The sequence below is a fragment of the Lissotriton helveticus genome, chromosome 9, assembly GCF_964261635.1.
Source record: "Lissotriton helveticus chromosome 9, aLisHel1.1, whole genome shotgun sequence".
Taxonomy (NCBI): domain Eukaryota; kingdom Metazoa; phylum Chordata; class Amphibia; order Caudata; family Salamandridae; genus Lissotriton; species Lissotriton helveticus.
The window spans coordinates 1,038,792,856-1,038,816,104 of NC_136070.1; the positions used below are offsets into that span (position 1 = coordinate 1,038,792,856).

Sequence of the window (23,249 nt, forward strand, 5' to 3'; positions counted from 1 at the left end):
CGTTTATATCTTGTTGCTAATGTGCAGTGAAAATCGGCATGTCTGGGGTGTCCCAACACTTCCGCACCTGCCCTTCTTGCTGCACATGCGCAGTGCTGCTAGCCTGCCTGTCTCAGGCATAAACAGGTACTGTCTCTTACAACGAAAGCAAAGGTCATGACTGGTGCTTACATAGGCCCAGCCATCAGGTGGTGTCATCAAATTACTGAGAAAAATGCCCCTAAAATATCAGTTTTCTCCCCAGGGATGATCGGGGCAGCTTCTGTAAAATGGGTCCCAAAGGCGAGACCTATTGGCTATGCCAATGCTCCAAAGCTAAATTTCTCTCTCTTTCTCTCTCTCTCTATCTCTCTATCTCTCTATCTCTCTATCTCTCTATCTCTCTATCTCTCTCTATCTCTCTCTCTCTATCTCTCTATCTCTCTCTCTCTATCTCTCTCTCTCTCTCTAAATCTCTATCTCTCCCTCTCTCACTCCCTCTCTCTCTCTCTCTCAATCTCTCTAAATCTATTTTTCTCTCTCTCTAAACCTCTCTCTCTCAATCGCTCTCTAAATCTCAAAATATCTCTCTAAATATCTTTCATTCTCTCTAAATATCTCTCTACATGTCTCTAAATCTTTCTCTAAATGTCTCTCTCTCTCCAAATCTGTCTAAATCTCTCTCTCTAAATCTGTCTAAATCTCTCTCTCTAAATCTCTCTCTCTCAATCTCTCTCTCTCAATCTCTCTAAATCTCTCTCTCTAAATACCTCTCTCTTAAAATCTCTCTCTCGATCTCTCTCCCTCTCTAAATATCTCTCTCTCTTCAGCCCCCCCACCCCTCTTCTCAATTTTTCCTCCCCCTTTCGTCATTGTCTCACTTTCAAACTCATCCAGAATCTTTCAATACTTTCCAACTAGCTCTTTGAAACCCGCCGGGTGGAGTTCGCACCCTTCTGAAAAGCGTACCCAGTCCAGGGGAGTCGTTGTGTTAAAAGGGGACGGAGAAGTGGGACGCAATCTTGAGAAAATACTTATTTTCTTAAATGAAAGACATAGCACAGGGAGCCCCTTTGTGAAATATGGAGTGCAGCATAGCAGCAGTTTCCTTGGCATCCGACAGGGGGGCACTGTTGGTTAGCTGTTTCTTCGACTTATCACTAGGGGATGTACAAGGAAGTGCCGCAGTGCGGCAACGCAAGTCCTTTGGTTGCACCAAGCTGCAGCACTTCCAAAGCACAGGAATGCGACATATTTACAATTATATGTCGCATTCCTGTGCTCTCCCCTGCACTAGCGCACAAACTGCTGCCATGCGCCAGCACAGGCATGGTGCAAGGATGCCTGCCTCATGGAGAGATTGTTTTTGTGCAGGAAGGGGCACCTTCCTGCACAAAAACAATCACTACGGGCATTTCCCTCTTTCAATGTGTGCTGTAGAATGCAGCACGCATTGAAAAAGGAAACCAGCTTTGGCATAACCTATAGGTCTCGCCTTTGGGTGTTTAGTTAGCCAGCACAATATCCTTGGTGCAACAATACCCAACTTTTGCATGGTTCCCAAAGAAACTGTAAAATACAGGGTACCATATTTATTTTATTTACCATAAGTTACTCTTTGGACAAACCTTCTCCACCATTTGTTTACTGTTTGGTTCTTTGCCAAACATAATTTACTTAGTACAAATATTTTAACAAAGATTATATGTTGTTTTTCTGTGTCCTTGTCTTGTGTGCTTTTAATATCACTAGTCTATGCAGACTCCAGGTTCTTAAACAATGAAGGCTTCTTGTGCCAAGAAGCATTATTCAAACATTTATCAGAGGCCATTCCTCTGATAAAGGCCATTCCTGGGCAGTAATTGACCGAGGTGAAATCAGAGGGACAGAGGTCACAAAATTGTTTGTTAGATGGTATGTTTTTCATGAGACTGGTAAAATGCATTGTATTGAATGCCTGTTTTTTGTTGTGACTAAAAAAGGTTATAAAAAGCATGATTAGTTATTTTTTCTACCACACAATTCACTTATTGGTGGTGCGTTATTAATTTTATGAACTGTGGTGACTACTACGGTGACATAATCCTATAGAAATTGCTGATCGATTTGGTGACCATTTTTGAGTAGACCATTTTTTTCATGGAAATTATAGTTGCTGTAAATTAAACCAGCATTGGCATAGCCAATAGGTCTCGCCTTTGGGACCTTATAAGTGTATTAGCCATGCAACTGTTGATGTTGTTGCACGAAGGATATTGTGCTGCATAACTAAATACTTATAAGGCCCAAAGGCGAGACCTATTGGCTATACCAATGCTTGTTTAATCCTATATTTAGGCCAAGCTGCGCCAAAATGCACCATTGGACACACACTTTAGAAATAACATTTGGATTTTTTACAACCTCTGTGGCCTCACTGCCATAACATTGGCATATCGCACTGCATTGCAGAAGGCAGCAGGAGCTTCATTAGATGTGTGGAGGACAACAAAATGAATGTTTCTTAGAGCATCGGTTTCAGGCGAGTTTCTAGTCCGTTCACTGTGTATTTATAGTTTGTTAGCCCTGTGTATGCTCAAGTAGTTCTTTATTTCAGTAAATTAAAAGCATACGTAATACATCAAGTGATATAGTGCACCTAAAAAGAAATACAAATTAAAGACTTTAATTATAATGACAGTTAGAGCAGGGTTAGCATTTAACTCATCCACATAAAAGAGTGGCTGATAAATCTGTTAAAAGTTTGAAGTGTATGTCTGTGTGCTCGCACGTCTCAATATTAAAGTCTGCATGGCTTTGGTTTGGCCTTATATAAAGAAAGCGCCTGCGGTTTGGTATCGTGGTCCAAATTTAAAATCTAATGGAAATCAGTACCTATTTTTTGCTCTGTCTTTAAACCTTTGCTTCCGAGCAGCTGCCAAATAATGAATGAATTCTTTCGGATACAAGCTTGCCTCATATTAAGTTTTACAAATGTCCTTAAATGGTATTCCTCATGTTCTGCTGTGACCGACTTACAGCCTTTGTTTTATGTATTACTTCTCAAAGCATGGAATGCTGATCCACTTAACTAAGTGTATTGATTTTTAGGCTCTACTGGCTTTGTATTTTTTGTTCTTTCGTGTATAATATTGATAATTGATTCCAATATTCAGAATCCTCCTCTGCATTAGGCGAAGATCAAAGTGCACTTAAGACGTCCGATGTTTGTGCGGCAAGGATCGACCCACAAGTGAGGTTTGACTTTGTCAGCAGGAGCTGCACACCTTATGTCCACCATTAAGGGCCAGATTCACAAAGAAAGACTCAAATGTACCTGCATTAACTTAACTGTGTTTTTAATATGCTTCTGATTTTCTTGGGCTTCCGTGCGAATTCCAGGATTACTCAAATAAACTGCGACTGCCATCATTTTAACTGTAATTAAATCCATTTGTGATCGCAAATTAAATATTTTTCAGTCACCAGTGTGAACTTGCACCCGTAAATATAGGGATTTGTATGTCTATGCTAATACCTTTGTGAATCAAATACTGACAGAGAGGTAACACTGTCTCATCTCATAGCAGTTATTGATTTTAAAGTAATCAGCATTTTCCCAGTATTAAACTAATTAATTTTCATTTTTTGACGTTTAACCTGACCAACCCTCAGACTTGCAATACAATAGATTGACCTACAGTAGCTTCTCAAATTTAGCCAATATCCCCACAGTAAATAGGATCTGTAGAGAAGACCACTTTACTTCACTTGTAGACCAAAGGAAGGTCTCGGGATTTGGACCCAAATGACAATCTTTTATTTCAATCGATTATATTTTTAGAAGCACCTTCAAAGTTAAATTTGATGCTAATGCTATTGTATTGAACATTTTTTTTAAACAATAAACAATCATGTGCCTTTGAGCAAGCCAGTCTGCATCATAACAGAGTATGTTTGTACTTTAATTCTTCTGTTATTTGGATAGTTAGTGCTCATATTTTGTAACCTGGTTGCCATTGTTCAAAAATTCTGATGGAGACATCTAGCTGCAGATTCCTTACCTTAAAACTATCCCCAGATGTCAGACTGGATCCAGAATTGTTTTCTTTGAGGAGTACCCCAGCGTTCCGGTAGGTGGCATTGTTCGGCTCTGCTTGGTGTCGTCGGCGTTGTCCACACTGTAAGTGACGTGCCTATATAAGCACTGCCCCAGCATGCTGACGTCTGTTCTTTTCTTTACGCTCCAGTCAGCACAGATCCGAGAAATGCTACCCCTTAGTCAATTTTTTACTAACTTTTGTTGACGTCTTGTCAAAGCTGTTTGAGGGGTTTTTGAGGTTTTTTCCTCCTGGTGTGGTAGGAATGTCATTGAAAAAGGACAGCTTCAAGCCCTGTGGCACCAGTCACTGCTCGATGTCGGTGACGCACCCGCACCTTGTGTGCCTCTGCTGCTTTGAGCGCAGCCTCGACCCAAAGACCTGCTGCAATTGCTGCGCTATGCACACGAAGGCCTTCAGGGAGCGATCCCTCAAGCTCCTGGTGGCTCAATGTGCAATGCCATGACGATACAGATCCCAGCTGAGAGGAAGGTCCCGGGAGTGGTCGCAGAGTCCGAGAAGTTTGTCACACTTGAAGTCACTGGGTCATTCGGGTAAGTCCTGACACAAGAAGTCTTCGAAATGTTCTTCGAATTCGCCTCCTCCGTCGGCTGACTAGATGGAACATCGCTTGAGGCTTGGCTCTGTGGTGGAGCCAGCCCCTGGGTCGATTCGGAGGCTCCCTGAGTTTCTGGGACCCGGAGCAACTCCCATCCAACTAAGAGTTTTATGAGGCTTTGTACCTCATATTTGGGGAGCCCGTTCCCTCCGGCGTGCCTTTGGGTCCAGTGAGTTCGGGAGGCGTACCCACTGCATCCACGCTGATGGCTCCAGCACCAGTCTGGCCCCAGGGATCAACTGATGGATCCGGCTCAGCCCCGGTCATGCCATGTCGGCATCCCTGGCACCGGTCCTGAGGCTGACACTTCAAAACGGAGCCGTAGGGGTGTCACCCAACTACCGACTGGAGCCATGCCATCCAGTCCGGAACCTGAGCCCTATTCCTATGGGCTTGGGTCAACTCTGAGTCTCCCTGAGTTTCCAGGGGCCAGAGCAACTCCCATCCAACTAAAAAAGTTTTAGGAGGCATTGCACCTCACATTTGGGAAACATGTTCTCTGCGCCCCTACTGAATCCACACAGGTAGCTCCAGCACCAGTTGAGCCTCAGGGATCTGCAGATGGAGCCGGCTAAGCCCCGGTCATGCCATGTTGACATCCCTGACACCGGTACAGAGGCTGACACTCCTGGCACCATCCCTATTTACATCCTCGACTCCGAAACAGAGCCGGAGGGGTGTCGCCAACGCCGACTGGAGCCATGCCATCCAGGGCAGAGCCTGAGCCCTATTCCTATGGGTTAGGACTTGGGGAAGAATGGGAGGGGTCGCTGGACCCTGAAGAATGCCACCCTTATGACTCCTTGGAGTGGTGGGAAGATCTGGGTGAGGCCAGCGGACTGGACACTTCTCCATATACTAGCATGCTTTCTCCCCCTACCAAGGGCTACTGAGGAGGGAGGGCCATTTGCAATGGTGGTGTGAAGGGCAGCTGAGGTAGAGGAACTTAGCTTACCCTCCGTGTCAGTCAAGACTAATGTCTTGACGGATGGGCTTCAACCGGGAGTGTCCCTTTCCGAACCGCTTCTCCCATTCAACAAAGCACTTACTGATGTCCTGCTTGGAACCTGGCCCAAGCCCAGCGGCTCTTGTGAAGAGGACAATTGCCCTCGGCCTGCTCCAGGGACCCCAAAATTTCTCATGAAACTCCCTACCCTGGAGAGCTTGGTGGTACAAGCTTTCCACTTCACACACAAATTCTGGCACATTCCCAACTGCCCCCCCGGATCGGGAATTCAAGACTCTGGTCAATTTAGGCAAGAAAATTTAGGTGGCGCACCATTGGACTGATGCTCAGGGCAGATATGTGAGAGTACGGGGAACATGGTGGGGGGCGAGAGTTTACCCTGGTGTGTGTCTATGCCCCTCCCCATGCTTTCTAAAGTTGTAGGTATCCTCTTGGAGACTCCCACCTCTCTCCACATTATTGGGGGGGATTTCAACTATGTGATGCACGTAACACTTAATAGATCAACTACACCTGGCGTCGATCCACAGGACACCCCACTGGCTCGTTTTGTGCATACAAAGGGGCTTTTTGACATATGGGGGAGTAAGCACTCCAAGGTACGTCAAGACTCATATTTTCCAGTGTGCACAAGTCATATTTCCGACTAGACTGTGTTTGCTCCACAGGGTGAGGTAGGAGAGATACTTCAGGGAGATTACCTGGCCTAGGGATTGTCAGCTCATTCCCTTCTCCACGTTAGACTGGACCCAGAACTGTCTCTGGGATGGAGGTTAAACGCTTGGGACTTGCGGGACAAGGAGTTGGACCGAAGTCTCAGGGTAAACACTGATCTTTATTTTGCAGAAAACAAGGACTCCGTCTCCTCCAGTGTCATTCTATGGGAGGCATATAAGACTGTTTTACGGGACAGGGCTCATAACCTAACCTCGCAGAAGAAGAGGCAAGAGGTTAAATCATTGGAGGAGCGAGAGCAACAGATCCTCTATTTAGAAAGACAATACCTTTCCCCAACCGACCCTCAGACGCTTAGCTCGAAACTCTATGCGCAGAATTTCGGGACCTGGCCCAGGACAATGCTAGTAAGCACATGATGGAGATAATACGCCAACTATATGAAATGGGAGATAAAGCTGGGAAACTCCTTGCCTTGCTTAGTAAAAAAGAAATGGAGGCGCGTTGGGTACAGACCATACAAGATGATGAGGGTCCCTTTCCGCTCCAGTTCATAGATCCTCCAGGTATTTGCTAAACATCACAAATCGTTCTATGCAGCACGCCTCAAGGATCCCTCAGATTGCCCACTATCTGGCACACATCTGGACTCCAGTGCTTGGAGTAGAAGCGGTTGAAAAACTGGAAGCCGACCTCACCTTAAACGAGGTGCAGGCCGTCATTTCTAACTTGCGGATAGGTAAAACTGCCGGCCCAAATGGAATCAAAGTTCTATAAACAATATTCCGATCTCCTGGGTCCTCATTTGCTAAATCTCTACAGAGAGGTGGGCGAATCGGGTACCCTTCCCACCAGATCTTCGGAGGGCCACAATTACGATTGTACACAAGGGAGGTTAACCCAAAGATAGATGAGTATCCTACCGGCCAATTTCACTACTGAATAAAAAGTTAAACTTCTGGTGACTGTCCTGGTGCTACATCTGCTGCAGGTGATCAATCAATCAATCAATCATTCAAGTCAAGTCAAATCATGCTTTATTCGATTAAATAAAATCATAAAAGCAATTCCATTACATTTATCAAGTATTAAAAACAATTCCGGTAAACAAGCACGTTAAAAAAGCAGATTAAATCAATTCATCGTCATGAATGTACATTAAAAATTAGGTAAAAATAACACCACATACAAAGAGATAAAAATATTCACTAAAATATAATCACCCCTCTGAGATTTTCGCCATCCGGCTTTTAGCCTTAATACGCATAGCAGCAACAAGAAAACTAGCAACCCCAAAGATTACCCGGGTACTCCCCAACAGTTGTAAATGCATAAGGGTAGGCCGCACTTGTGTAAAGGCCGCCTCGCTCAGTAATGGCACCAAAAACTGTTTTCTGATGGAGGCAAAATGATCACAAAACATAAAGTGCATTAAAGATTGGTCGGAGAAATTATCACAACTGCAGGGAGTGGATAAGTCTGAATTTCCCCAAACTGGGTAATCGCCCAGGGAAAACTGAATAATGTTAAATCTAAATCTAACAAGAAGGTGCCGATGGAACGGGATGGTAACAATCTTTAAATAGGGTTCGATTAGAGGTGTGGTCAGAAGCAAGTAGTTTGCTCGAACGCCAGGTTTTAACACCTCTACAGCCTCCCGTTCTTGCGCAGCTAATCCCAGAAAACTGGCCTTGATCCAGTTTACGTCAGCCTTCTGCAGTAGGTTAGGAGATGCATATAAATCCGGCCGGCCCAGTTTACAGAGAGTGTTTTTAATATATGCTAACCAGGGGATTTTGTTAGCTCTTTCCAGTGCCATACAGTCTTTGAGGATAAAATGGTTCAGTGCAATTTCGGTGTTAAGCCACGTTTTGGCCCAGCAGATCAGTGGGGCCAAGTGTAACTGGTCGGTGATATAACCGAGACCTAGTTCAGACTGCACCGAAAATACTGGAGTAGATTGAGGGACAGCTACTAGGGATATGAGGAATTTATTCTCTATAATCTGTAATTTGCCTTGAGGTAAGAAGCCCCAAAGTGATGCGCCATACATAGCTATTGCTAGACATTTAGACTTTTACACTGTTAGCAAAGCCTCAGTGGGACGTGACCCTAAACGTTTTGCAAAGCCCAGTAGGGCTGAGGTTGATCTAGTAACAGCTATGCCTTTAGCTTTGAGTTGGGGCCCCCAGTTGCCCTTTTCATCAAATATGACGCCCAGGTATGTGAATACCGGAACCCTGGATACCTCCTCCCGTTACAAGCAAAACGTTTTATTTTAAGGGCCTTTGGTCGCTTACCCGCGACCATAACGTGGGATTTCTTGTTGTTTACCTGGAGGTCTAGCGATTGCATAAATTCCCCAAAAGCGTCCAGGAGTCTCTGCATCCCTAACCCTGTGCGGGCCAGTAACACCGCGTCATCCGCGTAGAGAAGTACAGGTACCACTAAGTCCCCTACCCGCGGTATGTCTAAGGTGGCCCCCTCCAGGGATTTTTCCAGTGAATTTATGTATAGGGTGAACAGGAGGGGCGCCAAAATGCAACCCTGCCTGACACCTCTTTTAGAACTGAAAAAACGAGTATGTCGCCCCTCCTTGTTGACTCTGATGGAAGCTAGGAGACCCTGGTGGAGTACAGCTAGAAAATTTACCAGCGGCGGGTCTATCCCTATATTGAGTAAAATGGACCAGAGCTTTGCACGGTTGACCAGGTCGAAGGCCGATGAGAGGTCCATAAAAGCCATGTATAACAGCCCCTCCTTGGCCTGGGTGTATTTACCAATTAGCATGTGAAGATTTAGACACTGGTCAAGGGTGCCTCTTTTAGCTCTAAACCCATATTGAAGTTCAGAGAGGACCCCCCTCTCCTTCAGGCAGTCTCCAAGTCTATGTAGAATGACTCTGCCCAAGATTTTAACGGCAGAGTCAATCAACGAGATCGGCCTGTAGCAGGCAGGGTCACTCCTCAGGCCTTTTTTAAATACAGGTATTATTGTGGAAGTGGCCCATGACTGGGGGAACCCTGCTGTAGTTGTGGAGTTAAAGACATTGGTTAACGTCTTACCCCAAATTGTAAGTGGGGTCCTATATAAGTCTGCAGGGACACCATCTGGACCAGGCGCCTTATTTTTCGTCATTTCCTCTATGGCCCTTTGAACCTCTGCCTCATTGAACCATAGGGGGGGATACTGGGAAAGTGCAAACAGAACCCAACTCTTCTGAGTTGCCCTCCTCAATGTCATATATCTTACTAAAATGGGCAACCCATTTCTCATCTGGAATCACACAGTCCATGACCGAGTTACTGCTGTCTCTAAGGACGTCCGTCGACATAAGATTTTCCCAGGCCTCCCTTTTAATGATCTATCTACGGTTGGCCATGGCCAGTTTGTACTTTTTCCTAAGCCCAGCTACTAGCACACGATTTCTGGGTGTTTGTTTTAGTGCTTTCAGTAGTCTTTTATGGGCTTTTGAGCAGTCTGCGTCAAACCACCTCGGATGGTTCGGTGCTTCCCACTTCTTATTGGATTTTAGATCCTGACTAATTTGTGAGCAGATGGCAACATAAGCACTAATAATATTTTGGTCATCTGCTGAACTATCTATACAAACTGCCATATCCGCATGTACTTTGGTCCCAAGATCCTGCATAAAGGTGACTGGGACCACCTTAGCCCAGTTTAGCCTCCTACCCTGGTCCTTGGGAACTAGCTTGTTAGTGCCTACCAGTCCCTCGTCCCGTCGAGTTTTAACATCACAGAGGGTTAATGACAGTACCAGGGGGTTCTGGTCACTAAAGACTGAGGCTACAACTTCCTAAGAGGAAGCCATGTTAACTATTCCAGCTGAGACAAAGATGAAATCAATCGCTGTGTCGGCATCTCTGCCTATAAAGGTCGGGACCCTATCCTCACCCCTGGCCCCGTCTATCTCGAACAAGTTCAAGTTGGCAAGTAATTCTTCCAAGGCTTCCCCTTGTGGTGTATGTTCAAAATGGGTAGTAATAGATCCAGGGGGGCCCAGTTGTTGGTGTACCAGACAGTCCCATCCACAGGGGTGAATGTTAAAATCGCCTAATAATATAACTTCGAATAAAGCATTATGTGTTGACTTGTATTCCTCTAGAAAGCCTGCCAGGGAGCATAGGTGGGAGTTCCGTGAGTCCTTCTCAGGAGCATTATAAAAGTTTATCAACAGAGTGGTTGAATGGTTGGGACTAGCCCACTCTAGGCACAAGATTTTATCTGAGGCTGTCTCCAGCGTACTAAAAGTGCTGGCCAGTTTAAGTGATATAAGCGTGTACAACCCTCCTTTTGGTCTCCCGCCAAGCCCAGGGATTGCCTTCACAGAGTGACTACAATACCCATCCAGACAGTAGGTGTCTCCAGTGTCCCAGGTCTCCTGTAGGGCAGTGATATCATGTTGTTTCACAAAGTGTGACCACCTCTCATCAGCAGTCTTATTTCTTAACCCCGCCACATTCCAACTGAGTAAATTAAGAGTGGAACTACGATCATGCTGCCTATTCTGTTCTATATCTCCTGACTGCGTGTGTGATAGTCAGTCATTCGTGTCCAAACTAGATAGGGGAGAGAACCTATTTGACGTAATTAGTTCAGGGTAACTTCCTGTACCAAGAACGCCCGCAGGGCCTAGGGGGGTTGTGACCCGACCCTCAACCCTCAGTAAGGACTGTCGTGTTTGATAGGAGTTACTCTTCCACACAGAGGCTCTGGGATGGGGACGTGGTAACAGTGGTTCCTCTGGTGAATAGGGTGTACTCTGAGAATGAGGGGAAGGGGGATAAAAGTATCCCAGAGGGAGCGACCTAATGCCAAGACCATCAATCTCCGAGCCATCCCAAAACAAGCTATCAGCAACATTTGGCCTCTTGAAGTTTACCACCACACAGTCACCTGATATGCATTTGACTCTCTTCCCTACCCACCCAACCCTTCTGGCCATAATGATATTTGCGGCGACATCAGCACTCCCACTACTAAACAGAGAACATCACCTTTTAGTCCTGCGCAGGAGATCAGCCTCAGACTTCACAGTGCCATTTGTTAAGCATGGTACCCCAGTTAAGATTGCCACTAAAGGTGCAGCATCAGGGGGAAGGTTTAGTGTACAAGACTTTATGTTGCCAGCCCCATTAGCAGGGCATTCTTGACCAGTAGACAATACTGTCCTACTCTCCAAGGGTCTAAACTGTCGCCCCCGGGCTTTAAAACACCCTTTGTTCCTTGGGTTTCATGAGTCATAGGCTGGGTCTTAGAAGGTTCATGGGGAGGTAGTTCTATCGCTGCCCGCTGTGTGCCTGTCCTCATTGGGCTCTCATGTTCCACCCTTCTGTGCATGGAGTCAGTGCGTTGTGCCCTAGGTTCCCTAAGGAATTCATCAATGCGCTCACATTTCTTTAAAATATTAGCCACGCACGAGTTCAGGGTGTCCACTATGTCCTTAGCAATGCTTACAAGTACTGGCTCCAAGCGAGATTCAAACAAGCCTTCCACCATGTCGGCGAGGTGAGCAGGGAGACCAAGGGTAGATATTGTGTCAGGTGTAGGTTTGGGCTGTTTACGCAGACTTTTCCCACAGTGACATTTTCCTTTAATAATGACGGAATCATGGCCCTCGGTCTTCTCCCCACTGTCCCTCTCTAGGATTTCCAATGGACCCGGATTAACTGGGTATACCTGCGATGGGTTCACTAATACAATATCGGGTTCTAGTGGGAGAGGGGGAGCAGAGTCCAGTACTAATGGAAGTTCCAAGGCAGCTTGTGTAGTGGAAGGCGTGTTTAAACCCAATTCGTTTGCGGCATTTGCAATATGTTCATTTAGAGCTCCCACTGCAGAAGTTAAATAAGAGATTATTGTCTCCGATTTTCGGGGTACTTTAGCCTTCTTACTGTCACCCTCTTTGGAGTTCAGTTTACGCTTCCCCGTCGTCAGAGCCAAGGGGAGTGTCCCGACCCGGCCTCAGCTGGCCCCTGATGGCCACAGATGGCCCGCCCTTTGCCCGGGCTAAGCCTGGCGCTTCCCGCTCGCTCCGGCGACGCGGGGAGTGCGTCGGTAAGATGGTGAAAGCGGCAGCGGGGGGTGAGCGTGCACGACCACAACGGAGGAGCACTCCCGCCTCTGCAGCAGCGTCCAGAGGTCAGGCAGCAAGGTATGCCCGGGATGTTGCGGCGAGTCCCCCGCTCTGCCGGGAGTGCGTCGGCAATTTGAGCGCCTCCTGGTGCGGGTCCGCGGTGTGCGGCTCCCAGCCGCGATGCCCGCCGGGAAGTGCAGTCCGGAGCCCCACACGCTCTCCCCCGCTCGGCAGCCGCGGTAAGATGGTGAATGCGGCAGCGGGGGTGAGCGTGCACGACCACAACGGAGGAGCAGCCCCGCCTCCGCAGCAGCCCCCAGAGTCCAGAGGCCAGACAGCAAGGCATACCCGGGATGTTGCGCCAAGTCCCCCGCTCTGCCAGGAGTGCGTCGGCAATTTGAGCGCCTCCTTGCGCGGGTCCCCGGTGTGCGGCTTCCGGCCGCGATGCCTGCCGGGAAGTGTAGTCTGGAGCCCCACACGCTCACCCCCTCTTGGCAGCAACGGTAAGATGGTGAAAGCGGCAGCGGGGGGTGAGTGTGCACGACCACAACGGAGGAGCAGTCCCGCCTCTGCAGCAGCCCCCAGAGGTCAGGCAGCAAGGTATGCCCGGGATGTTGCGGTGAGTCCCCCGCTCTGCCGGGAGTGCGTCGGCAATTTGAGCGCCTCCTGGCGCGGGTCCCCGGTGTGCGGCTTCCGGCCGCGATGTTATGTTATGTTATGTTATTTATCTTTTGTATAGCGCACGGCTACTCAAAAAGAGTGTCCCGGCGCTTTTAGTAAGGAGGGCTGCATCATAATAACATAACTCAATTAAAATAGAAAAAAAGACAGAAGGCCGAGCGAACACACAAAAAGCGGACTACTGGTAGAACAACCAGGTTTTAAGGCCTTTTCTAAAGGCAAGAAGGCTGGTAGCACCCCGCAGAGTGAGCGGCAGAGAGTTCCACAACTGTGGCGCTATTAGTCCGAAAGAGCGGCCACCCAGGCGAGCTCTCTTCACTCGCGGGACAACCGCCAGGAACAGAGCTTCCGACCTCAAAGAGCGAGTCGGGTGATAAAAGGCCAGTCTCTTTTGGAGATACTTTGCTCCCACCGCGTGGAGGGCCTTATAGGCCAGAGTCAAAGCCTTAAAGGCAATCCGCTTCCGGATTGGAAGCCAGTGCAGGGTCTTCAACAGACCCACTGCACTGGTCCGTCTGTTAAATCCAAAGATAGCTCTCGCGGCAGCATTTTGCACCACTTGGAGCCGCTGCAGCAGATACTCTGGCAGGCCCAGGTAAAGAATGTTGGCATAATCTAACCTGGACCCGATTAGAGCCTGCACCGTCAGCTTCCTATGATCCTCAGACAACAGGGGGAGGAACCTCCGCAGCATCCTCAGGAGGCCAAAGCACATGCCCGACACCCCGAGGATCTGGGATTTCAACGTTAGTTCCTTATCCATCTTGACCCCCAAATTCTTAGCAATTTTGGAAGAACAAGACGGAGGGAACATATTGCGGGGCCACCAAGCCTGCCAGTCTGGCTCTGTATCACACCCAAAGAAGAGTACCTCTGACTTATCGGAATTGCACTTGAGGCTGTTCAGTTGGAACCATTGAAAAACAGCCCCAAGGCAATCCCGGATACTCTCCCCGTCAAAGTCTCCTCCTCTCTTGCACGAGAAGAGGAGCTGGGTGTCGTCTGCGTAGGATACGATCTGGGCCCCATACGACTCCGCCAACGCCGCCAAAGGGGTCATGAAGATGTTAAAAAGGGTCGGGCTCAAAATAGAGCCCTGTGGGACCCCGACTCCCAGAGGCGGCATCGCGGCGGAATCTGGCGAGGCCCAGACCGTTTGCCGGCGGCCAGCTAGAAAGGAGGAAAACCAGCCAAACACCGTCCCCCGCAGACCTATCTCATAGAGTCTAGCGAGCAGGCCATCATGGGGGACGGTGTCGAAAGCCGCCGACAAGTCCAACATCACCAGCATGGCTTTGCCCCCCGAGTCCCGAACTCCTTTAATGGTTTCTGAGACCTCAAGGAGCGCAGTCTCTGTGCTGAGATGGGGACGAAAGCCCGACTGGGTGGCGTGCAGGATCTCATTGGTCTCAAGAAAATTGGAGAGCACCACCTGAACGTGCTTTTCCACAATCTTCGTGAGAGCCGGCAGCAGCGAAATAGGCCTATAACTGGCAGGGGCCTTCGGGTCCAGGCCTGGCTTCTTGAGCAGCGGAATCACCATCGCCTGCTTCCAGGCCTGCGGGACCACTCCCTGGCTCAGCGAAAGGTTCAACAGCGGATTCGCCAGCGGATTGATCACCTCTGCAACTTTCGCCAGAAATTTAGCAGGGCGAGGGTCCAAAGGCGAGCCCGATTTAAGATTGCCCATGAGAGCTAAAGAGGCAGGGGCAGAGATCGGAGGAAACACATCCAGCGTCAGACCTGGTGAAGCCCGCGGGAACAAGATGGCCTCAGAATTAATCTGGCCCGTAGATACAGCCACTGGAAAGGAATCCTGTATAAGTTGGATCTTGCTCGTAAAAAAATCAGCAAGGTCCGAAGCCCACGAATCAGATGGTCTTTCATCCGAGGTATTGGACCGTGGGGAAATAAATTCCCTCACAATGGAGAAAATCTCCTTGCAGGAGTTGGAGGCGGCTTCTATTCTCCCTGCCAAGTAGGCTTTTTTTCCCAGGCGAATGTCCCGGTGATAGGCCTTAACCGCCGTCTTATAGGTCAGTTTGGCTGCAGTATCGTATTGTGCCCGCCACGCTCTTTCGGCCACCTTACACTGCTGCCGCATAGCCAACAGTGCTGCGGTGAACCAAGGCGCGGAGACCCGTTTCGGTGTCAGGCGAGGTGTCACTTCCGGGGCAAGATCATTTAGCCTGTCTAAAAGCCACGCCTGCAAGGCCTCCAAATCCCTCTCTAGGTCGCCTGAGAGGGAGCAGGGGTGATCCACGGCAGCCTGGGCCAGCATCACTGGGGTCACTCGATGGTATGCCCTATGGACACGACCCCTATGGACAGGCGATGCCTGCCGGGAAGTGTAGTCTGGAGCCCCACACGCTCTCCCCCTCTCGGCAGCCGCGGTAAGAATGTGAAAGCGGCAGCAGGGGGTGAGCGTGCACGACCACAACGGAGGAGCAGCCCCCAGAGTCCAGAGGTCAGGCAGCAAGGCATGCCCAGGATGCCGCGGCGAGTCCCCCAATTTGTATAGCGCGCTACTCACCCGCTAGGGTCTCAAGGCGCTGGGGGGGGGGAGGGGTCCGTTATTGCTCGAAAAGCCAGGTCTTGAGTTGCTTCCTGAAGGAGAGATGGTCCTGGGTCAGCCGTAGGTGGATGGGGAGGGAGTTCCATGTCTTGGCCGCCAGGTAGGAGAAGGATCTTCCTCGGGCGGTGGCTCTGCGAATGCGTGGTACGGTGGGGAGGGCGAGGCTGGTCGATCGCAGCTGGCGGGTGGGCGTGTAGAAAGTGAGGCGGTTGATGAGGTACTTGGGGCCCAGGTCGTGGAGCGCCTTGTGTGCGTGGGTGAGGAGTCTGAACGTGATCCTCTTGCTGACGGGGAGCCAGTGCAGGTCTCTCAGGTGGGCGGAGATGTGGTTGTGGCGGGGATGTCCAGGACGAGTCATGCGGAGGCGTTCTGTATGCGCTGGAGTCTTTTCTGTAGTTTGGCTGTGGTTCCCGCGTAGAGGGTGTTCCCGTAGTCCAGTCGGCTGGTGACGAGTGCCTGGGTGACCGTCTTCCTGGTTTCGGTGGGGATCCATCGAAAGATCTTTCGGAGCATGCGCAGGGTGTTGAAACAGGATGACGAGACGGCGTTGACTTGTTTGGTCATCGAGAGGGAGGAGTCCAGGATGAAGCCCAGGTTTTGTGCGTGGTCCGTTGGCTTGGGGGTGGTGCCCAGGGCAGGGGGCCACCAGGAGTCGTCTCAGGCGGAGGGGGATAATCCCAGGATGAGGACTTCCGTCTTGTCTGAGTTCAGTTTCAGGCGGCTGTTCTTCATCCACTCGGCGACGTCTTTCATTCCTTCGTGTAGGCTGGCTCTGGCGGTGGCGGGGTCGTTGGTGAGGGAGAGGATCAGCTGGGTGTCGTCGGCGTAGGAGATGATGTTAATGTTGTGTTGCCGTGCGATGGCCGCGAGGGGGCTCATGTAGATGTTGAAGAGGGTGGGGCTGAGCGAGGATCCTTGAGGTACGCCGCAGATTACTTAGGTGGCTGCCTTCTCTTGGATTCCGGTGTTGCTGAGGCGCTGTATTAGTGTGCGGTGGCAAACTGTGTCGAACGCTGCCAAGAGGTCCAGGAGGATGAGGGCAGCTGTTTCCCCGTTGTCGAGCAGGGATCTGATGTCGTCGGTGGCTGCGATGAGGGCGGTCTCGGTGCTGTGGTTGGCTCGGAAACCGGACTGTGAGGGGTCGAGGGATCCGTTTGTCTCGAGGAAGGCGACGAGCTGTTTGTTGACGGTGTTCTCTATGACTTTGGCAGGAAAAGGGAGGAGCGAGATGGGGGCGGAAGTTCTTGAGGTCGGTGGGGTCCGCTGTCGGTTTCTTCAGGAGGGCGATGAGCTCGGCATGTTTCCTGCTCTCCGGGAAGGTGGCGGTGGTGAAGGAGATGTTGATGATGTCCCGGAGTTGGGGTGCGATGATGGAGTCAGCCTTGTTGAAGACGTGGTGGGGGCAGGGGTCGGTAGGGGATCCGGACTGGATGGTGTTCATCGTGCGGGTGGTGGCTTTGGTGTTGACCGGGGTCCAGTTGCAGAGGGTGGTGGTGGGGGGCGTTGGTTCGGTGGTTGGGTGCGTGGACTGTGCGTCGAAGCTGTTGTGTATGTCAGCGATCTTGCTGTGGAAGAATGAGGCGAGTGAGTCGCAGAGGTCTTGCGAGGGTGTGATGTCGTTGTTTCCGGCGCTGGGGTTGGAGAGCTCTTTTACGATGCTGAAGAGTTCCTTGCTGTTGTGGGTGTTGTTGTCCTGTCGTTCTTTGAATGTTGTTCTTTTGGTGGTGCGGATCAGCTGGTGGTGTATGCGGGTGGCGTTCTTGAGGGCTGTCATGTTTTCTGTAGTCTGGTCGTGGCGCCAGGCTTTTTCGAGGGTGCGGCAGTTTTTCTTGGATGTTTTGAGTTTGTTGGTGAACCACGAGGCTTTCTTGCTGCCGGGTCTGCTGGGTGGGTTCTTCAGAGGTGCGAGGTCGTCGGCGCAGTTGGTGAGCCACTGTGTGAAGTTGCGGGCTGCTTCGTTGGGGTCCGTTGCGCTGGCGGGAGGTTTCTGGCTGAGGGAGGTGGTGAGCTGGTCGGCGGTGATCTTGTTCCAGCTCCTGCGGGGAGCCTGTTGCGGGTGGTGGTGGGTCGTGGTTCTCCTGAAGTTGAAGTGGAGGCAGCTGTGATCAGTCCAATGAAGTCCGGTGGAGTGACTGAAGGAGATGTGCTTGCTGGAGGAGAAGACGGGGTCAAGCGTGGGGCCGGCATAGTGGGTGGGGGTGATCTCCCCCTCATCCACAATTACCAGTCTGGCTTTATGCCAGGTTGAGCTACTCAGTTGAACTTAGGTCTCACACATAACTGGATGGCGGTGGTGAAAGACTGAGCATCCTCTCACATTTTCCTGTCTTTAGACGCAGTTAAAGCATTTGACGCAGTGTACTGGCAGTTTCTGAAACACACACTGCTGAGGTTTGGCTTTGGGCCTAAATTCAGGAATTGGGTGCTAGTGTTGTACCGTGACACGGTTGCAGCTGTGAAAGTAAATGGGAAACTGTCCTCAGAATTTGCAATTAGAAGAGGAACGCGCCAGAGATGCCCTCTCTCCCGCCTCATTTTTTCCCTTACTGTGGAATCACTAGCCTGTAAGATACGTACTCACCCTGGTATCAAAGGATTTCAAATCTCCCCCACTGACACCTTAGACTAAAAGATTTCCCTCTATGCTGATGATATTCTTCACTATATGACGGAACCCACACTCACAGTTGCACTTATATTCCAGACACTAGAAGAATATGGGAGGCTTTCCGGCCATAAAATTAACTGGGATAAATCACTGATTTTGTTTCCCAGAGGGCCACCAGAGATCTGCCACCGATGCCAGGAAACATAACAGTGGCATCTGATGGATTTAAATATCTTTGGATATTCATAACGCCAAATAGAGAAATGTGCCACACTCATAATATAGGGAGGGTAATATCTAACTTCCAGAAAGATGTTGAGCGATGGAGGGATCTCCCCCCCCTCTCTCTGCTGGGGCGTGCTGCCCTATTTAAAAAGATTACTGTACCACAGTTATTATATTGAAAATAACATGCCCAACAACTTGGTTTCCCTCTAGGGGAGATGGGAGCAAGACATAGACTGGGAAGACCACCTTGATGCACCCACGAAAGTGGCCATAAATTCTTACTGCACCTCATCCAGTATAACATCTTACACAGGGTTTATTATGACAGATATATGTTACACACCATGGGAAGGGCGACAGCCCCGACATGCTTACACTGCCATGCAGCAAGGGGTGATTTTTCACACACTACATGGGGGTGCTCCCATGTTCAGGCTTACTGGTCTGAGATCCTCACCAAGCTTGGCCCCATCCTCCAAGTCACCCTCCCAATGGACCCCAAATACATATTAATAGGCATTCCAAATGAAGTAGACGTTCTACATCTGCAACTCTCTTTCAGTGCCCTGGGCCTAATTGTAGCTAAGCGCGAAATAGCCAGACATTGGGGAGCGGCAGAAATACCCACCGTACAGGAATGGAAGAGAAACATGGACCTCTATATGGCTGCGGAAAGGGTGACTTGCTACATTAGAGGGTGTCCATGGAAATGCAGCTGGGTGTGGGGTCGCTGGATAGACTACTATGGTTTGGGACTAATAGACTGGATAGATGGGGACCCCCTGTGCACAGATCCCCACACGACTCACGCATGCTAGGGCTTGTGGACTTGTATATGGGACATTCCAATTGGACAAACAGGTGCTTTAATTTCTGATGTACTTTGTTCCAACTATGCTGTTGTTCTCCTACACGTTTACCATTGCTTGAATGACCATGTACAATGTGAATGTCCTCCATGTTTTTGTTTTTAATGTTTGCAACACCCAATGTGTGTTATTGAAAATGAAAATAAAATAAAAAAATATTTAGGCAAGAAAATGTTTCTTCCACCAGCCTGGCATTGTCTTCGGTGAACATGGCATGCCTTCTGGGCAGCTATTCCCATGCTGTGTGGGATATGGCAGTGCAAGTACTGCCTACTGTCCCCGAGGAGGCCGGGCCCAAGCTCTCCCATTCTGTTGCTAACTGGTGAAATGCAGTGAAGTTCAGCATGAAATGTAGACTAGACACCACCGACTGTCTGGGCAGAGCGGTTTCAAAGACTGTTGCCCTAAACACCATGCCTGGTTGAGGACTACTCGCTTTTTGTGGGGATGTCCAGTCATTGCTCAAGAACATGCCCTTTGATGGCCCCTATCTCTTCGGAGCTCAGGTAGATTCGGCGCTGGAGCACTTTAAGGACAGCAGGGCTACAGCCAGGTCCTTGGGTCTTTCCATGGCCCCTGGTCACCCGCAATCCACCTTTCATGGCCACGGAAGGGGCGTACCACTGCATCCTTACCCACCTGGCCACTGCAGCGCCAAGCTTTCCAGCCTCTGCGTGACAGTTGATGCGGTTCCTACCAGCCCTGTGTGTCGGGTAGCCAGCGATTGAGTCAGTCCACCTCTCCCCCCCCCCTCAGCAGCCGCAGCCTCCAAACCCTCCTAGTCTGGGACAGGATTCGCCATCACCTGCCCCACTGGCAGTCCATAACTTTGGACAGGTGGGTTTTAGCAGCTTGTCCGACGTGGCTACTTCCTCCCCTTCGAGACTACTCCTTCCTTCATGCCACCTACTTGCGACAGGTTGAGGGAGGACCACCTATCCCTTCTCTGCCAGGAAGTGATGGCCAAAGGAGCCATAGAGAGAGTGCCAATGCCAGAAGTAGGTCATGGTTGCTATAACCGCTACTTTCTGGGCCCCAAGAAGGACGGAGGACTTTGTTCTATTCTCGACCTGCACTCTCTCAATTTCTTCCTGAAGGAGAAGTTCAAGATGCTCACTCTTGCTCAGTGACCCAGGATATAGTATGGTAGCACTGGTCTTGCAGGACGTATATTTCTACATTCCTGTCCTACCTGTCCACATGTGTTATCATGCGGTTCACGGTGGGCCTTGATCTATTTCAGTTCGCAGTGCTCCCTTTTGGCCTCACCAGTGGTCTCCGGTGGAATCCGGACTCTGCATCAACCTGTTGGAGTGCCAAGCGATCCGATTGGCATTGAAAGTCTTTCTACTCTCCATCCAGGGAAGGTTAGAGCAAGTGTTACTGGACAACACCACTGCCATGTGGTACTGCAACAGACAGGGCAGGGTGCGTCTCTGGACATGGCTGAAACAGTAGGGCATATCTCTGGTGGTTCAATATCTGGCAGGCTCTCTGAACGCCAGAGCAGACAAACTCAACCATAGATGTCTTGTGGATAACAATTGGTGTCTCCTTCTGGACGTGGTGCAAGGTCTCTCCCAGCAGCGGGGAGAGCCTTGGTTAGATCTGTACGCCACCGACGAGAATGCGCAATGTCAGCAGTTCTGCATGTTGAATCTACAAGGCGGCTCTTTCTCAGAGACTCTTTTTGTCTCAAGTGGTGCTTAGGCCTCCTGTACACTTTTCTGCCCATACCACTCCTGCCCAGAGTACTCAAGAAGATCAGGAACAACAGGGCCCAATACATCCTTGTGGCTCCAGACTGGGCACGTAGAGTCTAGTATATCCCAAGCTGTTGAACCGATCAGGCTGCCCCTTCAGGATCTGCTGAAGCAGCAGCAGAGGAGGATTCACCGCATTAACCTGTCAACACTCTGCCTTCCAGCGTGGAGATTGAGTGGCAACAGTTGACAGTTTTCGATCTTCCTCCCAAAGTCTGTGACATTCTCTTGGCAGCCAGACGTCCCTCCACCAAGATGGTTTACGCATTCCATTTGGCAACATTTGTGGTGTGGTATACAGAAAATCAAATCAATCCCCTTTCTGCCTCCCTTTCTCGGGTTCTCCGGTTCATCATTGCAGGGCTCCGCTCTGGGCACTCTGAAGGGCTATTTCTCTGCCATTGTGGCCTTTCTGTGGTTGCCTGATCAGCTATCCCTCTTCAAATCCCCTATGGTGAATAGGTTTCTGAAAGGTTTACAACACTTGTTAAACACACTGAAATATCTGTAGGTCTCACCAGTCACCTGCGCCTAAAGCGTCCTATGCGCAAGCAAAAAAGTTTAATTTGTTTTTTATTGAATCTCTCACTGGGAAGTGCGGAAGTTATTTTTTCAAACTGCGCTAGCACTGTTTTTAACCCTGACACCACGAGATACATTTTAATTTCGTTTTCTCCTGGTAGTTAGTTTTATTACACCTCACTCTTTTCACTCAAGTACTGCACCCATCACATTGTATTGTAGTGCTTCATCTGATGGATCTTAGTGTATCCAGTTGAACTTCAAAAAAACATCCCTGAGCTCCTCCCTCACAGTGAGGGGGTCGTAGCTCTCGGCTGTACTAGGATTTACAGCCGGGAGGAGATCCCAGATGATGAAGCATGTCACCTTTGGTGAGTAATGGGATTCCGTCCTTTAAATTTGGCTTCCCAGTGAGAGATTCAATTAAAATGTTTTTTTACTTTTCTGCTTGTGCATAGGACACTTTAGGCGACAGGTGACTGGTGAGACCCACAGATATTTCAGTGTGTTTTACAGTTCTTCAGGATTATATCTGTACTGGTCGTTAAACTTCCCCTCGGACCCCCTAAACCCCGGTTTATTTTTTACAACACTTGTTCCCACCTTCTCCCTTTATTGTGCCCTAGAGGGACCTCAATCCCGTGCTCATTTTCCTTATGTGCGCTTCCTTTGAGCTCCTGCACAATTGTCCTCTCAGGCTCCTTACCATCAAGGTGGCCTTCATGGTGACAGCAGCATCTGCCTGAGGGTCAGTGAGCTTCAGGCCTTATCATCCAGGCCTCCCTTACTGAAAATCTACCCAGACAAACTGGTGCTTCATACGAGAGGTTCCTTTCTCCCAAAAGTGGTCCCTCTTTTTCATGTAGGCCATTGCCTCACTCTGCCTACTTTTTGCGCTCCGCCTGATCCCCCCAAGGAAGAGGAGCGATTTTACTGTCCGAACCCAAGAAAAGCACACGAGTTCTGGCTGGATGACCAACCCTTGTGGGGTATGTCGGATCGAAGAAAGGATGGGCCATACAGAAGAGGACCAGCTCACGATAGATCATGCGCTGTATCAAAATGTGCTACACATTGTCTAAGAAATAACCCCCTGAGGGTTTACATGCTCATTCCATCAGAGCTAAAAGTACAACCACTGTGTAAGCTCGCAGAGTTACAGTCCTGGACATCTATCAGGCGGCAATGTCTGCTTCCCTGCACACGTTTACCAAGAACTGCTTCCTGGATTAGTTCCTGCAGGACTTCCTCATGTGAAATTGGTCTGCAGACCCACCTCGGGGGAGGTATTGCTTTGGTATCTATTCTAAGGTAAGGAATCTGCAGCGAGAAGTCTCTATCAAATCAACAAGTTACTTACCTTTGGTAACATCTTATCTGGTAAAGATTCTATCTAGCCGCAGAATCCTGACCAACCCACCCATCCTACCCGCTCTGCAAACTGATTTCTAGAGACAGGGCTTTCCCCTTTCGGGGCCCTAGTTTTCCACTCCAGTGGTTAGTGTACTTCGTGGCTCCGCACTTCTGGTGCGTGAAGTCGCGAAGAGTAACTGACGTCAGTGCGCTGGGGTAACTCCTATATAAGAA

The 23,249-nt window shown here is 49.5% G+C and overlaps 1 protein-coding gene across 5 annotated transcripts in view; it reads left to right on the top strand.

Moving 5' to 3' along the window:
- Positions 1-23,249, top strand: part of LOC144782165 (cyclin-dependent kinase 17-like) — a 588,354-nt gene that overhangs the window by 448,967 nt on the left and 116,138 nt on the right. The window lies entirely within an intron of this gene.